Below are 11237 nucleotides of genomic sequence, written 5' to 3' on the forward strand. Positions count from 1 at the left end.
GGCGGTAGGTATCACAGGCCACAGGAAAGAAATGGCTTCCGACGGTTCTTTGAAGGCATTGGCCCTGTTCACAGTCCCTCCTAAATTGACAGGTACCCATCCTGCTGGCTTTCTAGCTGCTTCTCCAGGAAGGCAAAGGCACTCCCTGGCCAGTCATCAAGAAAGCCACTCAAGGACAGGCTGGATGACCCTTGCCTTCCACAGGCATGGAGCAGTCTCTCTTCCATGTTACCTATGGAAAAGTTCCTGGGAGTTGCCAGGCTAGTTCTGAGATTCAACGGGAAATCCCTGACTCTGGCCATTTTGCCCACTCCCGGACACCTCTTTAGATGCTTCCCACCTCTCTAGTCTGCAGGTCTCCCCTCCTACACCACTCTGTATTCTATGCTTCTTTTAGATAGCAGATCCTTCGAGTTCCATCATTCTTCTCTGACAGTACCTGTCACACCCACTGTGATGGCCTGCAAACTCCTCTGTCTCCCCTCAGCTTCAGCATAGTACCTGGCCATTGGTGGGACTCAGTAAATATTTGTTGAATGAATGAATGAATGAATCTAAAACATTCAAAATAGATGGAACAGATAACTGAGAAGGTCCAGGGCTGCGTCCAGCTTTGCCCTAAGTATCCGAGAGCTCTAGGTTATCTCTCTCTCATCCTGGTCCCTCCCCGCCTGCTCCAGACTTCAGATACTTAAATTAAAACACCAACCAGCTCCTCTTACATTAGAACAACTTTTTGTACATCCAAGCAGCTACCACAGTCATTATCCCATTGGAGGCTGCAGAGGACTTGCTCTGAAATTTTAGTTTCTGCCACAAACATTAAGTAAGTTATTTAACCTTTTTGAGGTCCAGTCCCTCATATGTAAAACCGAGATAATATTTACTTCAAAGTTCTGGTGCCAGGATCAAATGAGAGAAAGCATTCAAGTGCCTGTCCCCAATATGGCTTCCCACAGAGCCCCACACCTTCCCTGGGAGCCATGAGTGAGCACCATCACCCCCACCCCAACACCATTACAGATTAACAGATGGAGAAACCCAAGCTGAGAGAACCAGTGAACATCTTGCCTAAACATGTGGCAGAATCAGGAAGAGAACCTGACCCCAGATTCTGTCTGCTTACCCCATCTGCTTTCCCAGAAACTCCCAGAACCACCATACATGCCACAGGGTCGTGCTGTCTGGGTTGGATTGTGCACAGCATCAAAGGAGCAGTTTCAGGTGTGAGGGCTGCCACCCACTAGCTGTATTGGGGCAAACCACCAGATTCATTCCTCTGAACCCCAAAATGTTCTGGGTTTCAAACTGAGAGCTATGACCTAGCCCTTGTGCATAGGAGGTTTTCAATGGTTCAGCTAGAAGATATATGTAAAATGTTTTAAATAATACAAAATACTAGAAGTCTGTGCAGCATTGTAAATGCTATTTCTCTTCCTCTAAATCAGGAAGTCTTTCCCTCACATTTTTCCTTGCCTCATCCCCAGCCCAACCTTGGGATGAGAGGCTTCTATCCTTTTTTCTGACCTTGGCATGTGGAAAGGTTTCTGGTAAGACTAATTCAGGAGACTTACAGCATTCCACCCTTCTTCTGACCACACATGGTCACCAAAGATGGAATAATTTAGAAATCCCAAGGCAGATGCCTGGTGTGTGTGAGAGTGTGTGTGTGTGTGTGTGTGTGTGTGTGTGTGTGTGTGTGTGTGAGAGAGAGAGAGAGAAAGAGAGAGAGAGAGAGAGATTCTTTATTATCAGGTAAAATGCCATAAAGTCTTCCTCCTTCCTCCCCTGCCCATCCCTTGAACTCTCCCTTACATCTACCTGGGGGTTCTTTAAATGTGGTTTCTATTGGTGACGAGGGAAACAGAATAATTTGCAGTTAATCATAGAAATAAGCAAATGAAATAAGGACCTCATTGGATCAGTCCAGCAGTCCCATCTCCCCATCTCCCTCTTCCAGAAAGGATCTGGCGGATTGTGCTTACCATGAATGATTGATTATATTGCCACTGGTACAGTATACTCTGCATGTCTTGAGAAATGTCCCTTCTCCTACCACTTCCAAGTTCCTAGGGATACGCAGCTAAGATATTCCTTGGCTTTATTTCCCTGTATTACTGGCCATTAACTGTTTTTACTTGCTCTGAACATGTGCCAAAGCCCTTGGCCCCAACAGAGAACTTGCTTTTATTAAACACTAGTGATGAAAATATTCTTATATCACCCATGATAATTTCAAAATGCTCACAAACTAAACTGACCTATTTGCTGGGCATTCCAATTAGCATTTTACAAATCTGCTCAAGAATTATTTTCACATTTTTTATAAGACTCCTAAGACCAGAAGTATATGTTCTGATGGTGTCCTAGATGAACCATGACCCATGGCCACACCCAATGCATGGGCAACTCTAAAGTTCCAATTGCACAAATTCAAATCGATGACAGATGTACCTCTTTAACACAGCTGGTGGCAGCCATTTTGGTTCTAGGTGTTTGCGGAGTCACAATGGAATTTAAGGTGTATCTGGGGGCTCTTTAATATTACACAAGTCTCATCAGAATCAACCCACTAGTGCAAAAGATATTTGTAAACAAAAGGGAGAATTAAAAATGTTAACTGGTCAACAGAAGTATCATTTACTTGGTTAAATGAGGAAAGAAAGCATAAAGTATGGAGAGGTTCTTCTCTATATGAGAGAAGCTTTCAGAGAAAGTATTTGGTTTATTCGGGGAGGGTGTTCGGTGTAGCATATCTTAGCCTGTACAAACATTCTCTTCCCAATAGTGACCCCTCATGGTTTACAGTCACTGGGATTTCTTGTCCAGCTGAAGGGAACAAAAAAATCCTCCTTGCTGGTGTAATCTGAGAGAACCATGTGTGAGAAGGCCAGCAGTCATTGTCAGGACGCTTTGCCACTGCAACAAATGTGGATTCTTAACGTTAGGAGGCAGGCTCTTCTAACCAACACGTTGACGCTCTTGGGCCTTCCTACCACTCAGTATACCCAGACGAGCTGTGCATGGCACTGTGGGCCCGCTGAAGGAAGAACCATGTGGTATCTGGGTCAAGTAGTTTGTAATTTACTTGGGAAGATAAAGAAACTAACCAGAAAAACCCACTAAATGGAAAGCACTAGGAACACACTAGTGCTTCAGGTAAGAAGTAACATTGAAGCTGAGAGGTCAGCAAAGAACTACAAGGTGGATAATATTAGAGGACTGAGCTCTGAGGCGGGGGGGCGGGGAGTAGAATATCTGATTTAGCTGTAACAGAAGATTTGTACAGAAGAGGAAGGGGAAATAAATACATTGTGGACAGGCGGAATGGAATGAGATTGCAAAGGTTAAGGGGATGGGTTTTAGCTTTCCCAATCTTTTATGATAATCTAGAGCAGGGACTTGATAGGCAAGGAGGAAACTGCTACAAAATTCGCCATGACCCCACACAGAACACAAATAGAGGGAATGTAATTAAAGGAGGAGAAATTGGACAAAAAGATTCTCGAAATCAGAATAATAGATGTTGGACAGGTAACAATGGAAAGTTATAAACATGAAATGTCAGGGCTGCAAGGACCTCGGGAATAGTCTGCCAAAGCCTTCATTTTATCAATCAGGAAAGTAAGAGCCACAGAGGGGCACATCTTGCCCAAGGTCACACCACTAGTGAATGGCAGAGCTGAGATCTTCTAGAATCTGTTCCCAAGAATGCTCCATGAAAAGAAAGCTTTGCTCTCTGTTCTGGGATGGCAGATAAGTCTGCTTTCTGGTGAAAAATAAGATCCCGAGTCCTTAGATAGCACCTCTCAGCTGATGAGACAGCACTGGCAATCCAAAACTTGAGATAATTGGGCATAAAATCACTTTATGGTCTCATTTTTCATCTCTAAAATCTTAATAGCACATCCCCTTAGGTGTCTTACTTGTTGTTATAGATGAGGTTGATGATGTTTTCTAAAATAGTTTAAGAGAAAAACAAGAAGATAAGTTCCCCCTAAAACTAGCAGGAACAACAGAATTACATAAATTACCCAATTAATCTATTCAATTCTTTGCAAGAAGAGAAAAATACGTATTTTAGAAAAATATTTAAATCTCTGTATTTTCTACCGAGTTCCTTGAGACTACCTGCCCTAATAGAAAAAAATGTCATTCTATTGTACCTAAAGAATTTTTCTTTCTCATCTTACACTATCACCTTTATTTTTTCCTAATGCCAATGGCTGGCATACCTACTTTCAGTTCTAATTCTCGATATCTAACTTTTTCTAAGCCTTGACAACCATCTATGATTAAACATTTTGGGAGTATTTGTTGAACTAGAGTCAATAAAGTGTTGCACAAGAGCCTAAGGAGAAAGAAAAATACAAATTCTGTGGAAAGCTATTTCAGTTGTTTGGAAGATTTTTGCACATGAGGTCCAAGGTCCAAGTTGCTACTAGTATGGCCTCTGAGTAAATGAGGTACTAAAATAATAATAACGGTAAAGAAGTGTACCCCTAAAACAATAGTATGCCAAGTCTCAAAGGAACTTTAGAGTTTATCTAAAACTCTTACATTTTATAGCTACTTGTTCACGGTCAAGCAAAGGATAAGATGGCCTTCATGGAAGGTATGGTACCTGGGCAGAGGCTGAAAATGGAGCAGAAATATATGAAATGGTAGACCTAGGAACCTCAGAGATCGTTAGTCCTACCTTGCATTAGGTGAAGGGTGAGCCTGATTTTAGACAGGAGAACTGGCTGGTTCTTGGCCAATTAATGGTGGAGTTGGCTCCTAAATCCTGGCACCATTTTCTCAGACTAATATGTTCTTCACTGCACCACAGGACATTTTTTTTTTTGCTGCCATTGATGGGAAGGAAAAAAATATCTTTCAAACATTAGCATATTGTAAAATCTGAGTTCACTGGAATTCTCAGGAAATGAGGCATTCTGGTTAAATGAATTAGCTGATTAATGAGACCCAAGGTCTGTTCCATGTCTGTAATTCTTGCCCACTCTCCCATCTGCTATGATATCTGATCCTTCACAAAGAGGCAATCAGAAAGCTCTTCCTGTTTCTGCTCTGGTTTTTTTGGAAATCTTTCCAAAATGTCAGATTCCCATTTTCTTTTTATACTCAGTCTAGTCTAGTGAACATCACTGGGCCTTTGTTTGCTGATGAAGGAACTTGCTAACACTGTGTAACACTTGCTATTAATGACAGCGCTGAGATAGATTATTTTACACACTTCTATTATTTCTGACAACTTTTCCAACTTGATCTGATGTGGCAAAGACAAAGATTTTGTTGAAAAGACAATTTGTTTCTCCCTTCTTCTAGACTGGAGTGTGTGCGATGGGAATAAATATTAAGGTATTAAGTTTGTCGAGTTCCCACAATACACAGGCTCAGTTCCTCAGTGACAGTCTCACTGAATCCTCCTTACCACCCTGTGAGATCTGTATTTCCATCCTCACTTTTCACAAGGAATGAGAGGCTTTGGGAGGTTCACTACCTTGCCCAAGATCATACAAACTGTAATGGGGCTGGGACTTTAACCACGCTCTGAGTCCATGGTTAGCAATGACTGTGCAAGGGACCAGGGGTATATTCCTAACTAACTTTGAATAAAAACCTCAATGTTAACATTTCTATATGGAGGCAAAGTGGAAATGTTTTCTGGTTCTTTATCTTTTTGAGGCGGGGGTCACTCTTCCTGTGTGGGTGTCAGTTTCTTCATCTGTAAAATAGGAAAAGGAGAGAAGTAAACCAGGCTCCTACTTACTAAACAGTCTGTATCCAGCAGCACGAGTCTCTTTTCTTTACCATAGTTGGACTTAGAGCTATAGGCAATAAAAGAGACATATCTGCTTTTTGTCATCTGAGAACATTTGATCAGAGAGGCAGTATGGCAATGAATGAACAAGTCAAGAACAAATGGGTAAAACAGATTTTCTACATTTTCTCAAGCCAATAGATTACACATTAAGTGTGAGTAAAGAAACCAGGTGTTCCAGACTTTAACCTTCAAATACAGGGATGCCCAGAGCATGGGCGTCCTTCCTTTTAAGCTGTTCAAGAGGGCTTCTTGGAGGATGTGAGAATCATTGCATTGTGTGTGTGAGAGAAAACACCCTGGAGAAAACCAAAGATGGTGTGTTCTAATAGTCTGTCAATGCTGAGAAAAGGCTCTGAGGCAAGAATGGGATGGCCTTAAAGTAGAATGCACAAATATGGGTTAGTTTCCAGGGGCTACTATAATAAAGACCACAAACTAAGTAACTGCAAAAAACAGAAATGTATTCTTTCAGAGTTTAGAAGCTAAATGTTTGAAATCAAGGTGTTGGTAGGGTTGGTTCCTTCTGAGGTCTCTGAGAGAATTCGACCCCTGCCTCTCTCCTAGCTTCGGGTGATGGCTAGCAATCCTGGGCATTCCTTGACTTGTAGGTGTATATCTTCCATCTCTGCCTCTGTCTTCACATGGTGTGTCTGTCCTCTTGAAAGGACAATCAGTCATATTGGATTAAAGGCCCACCCTTCTCCAGTATGACCGCATCTTACCTTAGTTAATTATATTTGCCACAATCCTATTTCCAAATAAAGGCACATTTTAAGGTACTGAGGGGCTGAGACTTCAACATATCTTTTGGTGGAACACAATTCAACCCATGACAAAGCATGAAAAGCAGAAAGGCTGGATGTGAATAACAGCAAAGAACCGCAGAGGTGAAATTATCCAGGTTTGCTGAATTGTGAGAACAGTAAAATAGGGATTCCTGGGCAGGCAAAGGCATATCGGTCAAATGCATTCCCTGAGTCCTGGCCTCAGCAGGGCTTGTCGCTGGGTGCTGGGTAGAACATGGACTGCAGCAGCCATGGGAGGGGATGGGAAGCAGATAGGAGGCTGTAGCTGACATCCAGGTAAGCGTTGCCACCAACTGAAATGAGTAGGACTTCAAAGAAGCAGATTGAGAGAATGAGGAGGAGTTCAGTTTGGAATGTAGGACAGAGATGTAAAGGAGGCAGTTAGATATATAATTCTGGAGTTCAGTAGGAAGGTCTGAGTTGGAAATAAAAATTTAGTGTCCGTCCACATATAGATGGCATTTGTATTTATTATCTATATCTTTGCAGTACATTATTCCAAAACTTAGCAACCTAAGGTAGCATTCATGTACTTGCAGTTTCTGAGGTCAGGAATCTGGGAGCAGCTTAGTGGGACTGTGGTCAAGCTGTTGGCCAGGACTACAGTCATAGTTGGGCTCCGTTGGAGCTGGAGAATCCACTGCCAAGCTTACCACCTGATTGTCAGGCCTCAGTTCCTGGCCGGGTCTTGGCCGGAGGCTTTGGTTCCCTGACGTGTGGGCCTCCCTGGAAGGCTGCTCACACAACATGGCAGCTTACTTCCCCAGAGCAAGCAATTCAAGAGAGAAGGGGAGAAAGAAAAAAAAACAGAAGCTGCAGTCCTTTTTATAATCTAATGTCAGAAGTGACAAGCTGCACTTCTGCCATAGACTATTCGTCACAAATACCAACACTGGGTCAGTGTGGAAGGTATAGGAGATGAATATCAGGAAGTGGAGATCATTGGAGTTCCTCTTGGAATTTGGTTTTCCCATCATTTAAAGCCATGAGACAGAAAGAGATCATTAGAGGTCCCTTTTCCCTTCCCTCTTTTTCTTTCTTTCTTCCTTTCTTTCTCCTTTCCTTCCTTCCTTCCTTCCTTCCTTCCTTCCTTCCTTCCTTCCTTCCTTTCTTTTCTTTCTTTCTTTCTTTCTTTCTTCCCTTTGTCCTTTATCCTTTCTTTTCTCTTTTTTTGTCTTCTCTCTCCTCCTTCCTGCCACATAGTTGCTGGCTACCTACTATGTGACAGGCCTGTGTAAGGCCACTGGGGTCAGAGATAGCTTAAACCCAGCGCTTGTCCCTGAGGCGTTCTCAGGGATGGTGAGGCAGCCACTCTACAACCACACCCAGCACCCTTGTGTCCCAGACCTGGACAGACCAGGTGCCCTGAGAGCCCAGAGGAAGAACCAATGAGCTCTGGGTGGATGTGGAGATTCAAAGAAACCTCACGGCAGAATGTGGGGTCACTTAAGAGTGACCATGGGGTTCTAGAACATCCAGAAACAGCTTCAGGGAGAAAGTTGAGGACCAGGAATAAGGAAACGTTGTACTGTGAGGAAGGAGAAACTAAGACCCCTCCCCACCTCATCCTGGCTTTGGGCTCTGTCTGTGAGCTGAGGTTATACCCGCTTCTAGAAAACCTCCCCGCAGGACAGGGATGCTCACTACCAGAGGTGGCACCTCAGCAGGCCAGGCTGTTTGTGAGGCCAAGGGCTGGGTGCGCCTCCCACAGGCAGGCAATATAATGGCATGTCCCCCAAGCCAAGGAGCCGATCAAATCCAGACCCTGCCTCTCTATCCCCAGGCAGCCAGCCCTGCTGGAGCCCAGCCAGGCAGCCCCATCGATCCCAGACCATGCAGGAGAGCCTTTGAAATACGGCTGCCTCTTCCTGGGCCTGCTCCCTGTGCCCCCATGGTGTCATTTCCAAATCCATTACATTCCAATGGCTTTGGGATCTTTTAATTACATGTGACGAAGCTTTGCCGTTGCTGGAATTAGACGGCCTGTGTTGACGATTTATAGGCCTCAGCTTTCACGCAAGCAGGGTAATAAATAACATGAAATGGGCCCTTCAGTATTAAAAACTTCAGAGCTACCCACTAAGCCATGACAGAAAGAAAAAAAAAAATGAAAGGGGGAAAAAAAAAACAGTAATGTCTGTGTCTCATGTGTTTAAAATACTGTATGTGAAACAGGGAATGTCAAAAATACGGGGTGCTGAGCAATAGGCAACTCATAAAATTTTATCTCTGGTATGAGGATTTCCAACCATATAATGAGGACTTTCCTTTTTTTCCCCCTTTTTTAATCCTGGGCAATTTGTGCCTGATGAGGTGACTGAGAGGGCAGATTGGCTGGTGTACCCATTTTGCTTCCCCAAATTTAATGGCAGGGTAAGGACTGCAGGGTAGAGCAACCCCAGGCCCCAGCTCCCCATCTGGACTTTCCTCCTGGTCCCCTTGTCCAGCCTTGTTTCCTTCCTCAGACTTGTGCTTATTCTAGTCTTCATAACTGGGACAACCTCCCTACTCCTTCCCTTCCAATCACATTTTCTGATGCCCTCCCCCAACCCTGGGCTCCCCAGTGCCCAGAGGGCTCCTTAGACCTCATATGGTACCTGCCCCAAACATACCAGATTCAGGGTTAGTCAGATGCTAATGTGCAGAGTCACCAAGCCCAGTGGTACTCATAGGCCTTATCTGTCCTGCCAGAGTGGAGGCTCCCTGAGGGCCAGGGCTGGGCATCTTCCTTTCTTTCTTTTCCGTCTTGGCACCTGGCACAGAGCTGAGCACATAGCAGCAACTCCACAAAGCCTTGCCCTTGTGATTGAAAAGCTAAGAATCGGTAATGCCCCTGCGTTTCAGTCCAGAGAGGCAAGAAATAGAACATGAGAGAGGTTGACAAGAGAAAAGGATAAGGCTGGAAGAGAAGGAGAAATATCTCATCTTAGACCTTTGGATTGGGAGGAGTGTGAGCTCAGGACACTTCAAGTGCAGTGGAGCCTCCTCAAAAGACAATAATACAAATGGGAATCAAAGAGCATGGGGGTCCAAGGCCATTCTGGAGGCAGGAATGTTGTGTGCCCCTCAGCAGCAGGAGCGCTTGGTCTTCTTGCCAGTGTTCTGCCTGTTGCCTGTGTCTGAGGATTCTTGATGCAACATAATCTCCATAGGACAAGAATCATTGTGCCATGTTTACTGTTGTGTTCCCAGTCCTTAAAACACAGTCTAAGCAAAATAGGCACTTATTTGTTGAATGAGTTAATAATGTTGAAAAGCAAAGACCTCTTTCCAAGAGCAGACTAAGTTCTTTGACAGAATTTATGAAATGCATCTATCCTAGGGGCTTGTTAGATGAGAAAGAAAAGGGTCTTTAGCTTTTGGAGTCCCTCAGACACCAACAATCAGAGAGCCTAGCTTATGTGTTCAGCTCTCTGGCCTGAAATAGCGTTCAGAACTACTGCAAAGGTATGTTTCCCTGCTTAATAACAACTTTCTAATCTCTGTGGGCTGGAACTCCCAGAGGTCATGGGTAAGAGATGCAGTTAGTGGCTTTGGAAGTCCTAGTAGAACCCAGGGTTCTAGACGATTAGGGTCAAAATATTGTCACCGAGGACTGCTTTTCCTGAAGGATGGACAAGGGAAAAACAGAGAATCAGATTTGGTCAGCAAGCCTGCATCTCAAGCACAAAAGTTATTTGAGTGGAATTTGGTGAAAAAATGGAGAAATGGGGATGTCTGGTTTAAAACACAGGAAGTGACGTGTATTAGGGAGTTACTGGGTGATTTGTGTATTTTCCTTTCTCTATAAACTTACTGCAGTTAATAAACAACAATTGTATCCATAAAGATGAATCTTCTTTTATGCAAGAAAAATGAATTATTGAAATATGTAGTAAAAACTAAATCCCCTTTACCCACTGACTTATATTACTAGATCTTGTAGAATCAGTGAAGTACTACTTAGTAGATCTGTAAGGTACCCTAGAGGTTTAGATTAAATCCCTTATTTTCAGGTGAAGTTCATGGAACTTGGAGTCCATAATAAAAGTAAAAACGTGATAGTGAGGATTTTGCTGTTGAAGGGATGGTGGACTAATTAGCATCAGCCACTGCCCTATCCTCAGGGGCTGGCCATGGTCTTGGACCTTTGGGCTGTTATTTATTTAATACATAAAATTATTTCATATTTTATTTAATTTTTAATTATTGTATATTTATTTATTATTTAATATTTGCCTCTAAACTGACCCACATTTTTAAAAAATGAGACCCTGATAATACGTACAGTATCGGGGTTTTACAAACATGATAGGTAGCTAGATATATAGCTAGAGAGAGATGCATACATATATATACACATAATACCTATAATATATTATAAAATATTATATTATTATTAATTTTATATTATATATAACTTAAAATCAAAATAAATGCATAAACATTAAAATATGAGACATTCATTCATAGATGGCCTAAAATATTTTTGCATATCAGTAGTGGTATATTCTTGCCCTTTGGAAAGTACTAGAGTAGATGAGTTTGATGGAACTTGAAGGTCCTCTGTTTCTGAAAAGAGGTTTGGTTTTGTGAGTACTGGCCGCACCTGGAGCACGTCCTCT

This window comes from Pteronotus mesoamericanus, unplaced genomic scaffold (genome assembly GCF_021234165.1).
Source record: "Pteronotus mesoamericanus isolate MK-2021 breed Mesoamerican mustached bat unplaced genomic scaffold, CSHL_Meso_final contig_74, whole genome shotgun sequence".
Classification (NCBI taxonomy): domain Eukaryota; kingdom Metazoa; phylum Chordata; class Mammalia; order Chiroptera; family Mormoopidae; genus Pteronotus; species Pteronotus mesoamericanus.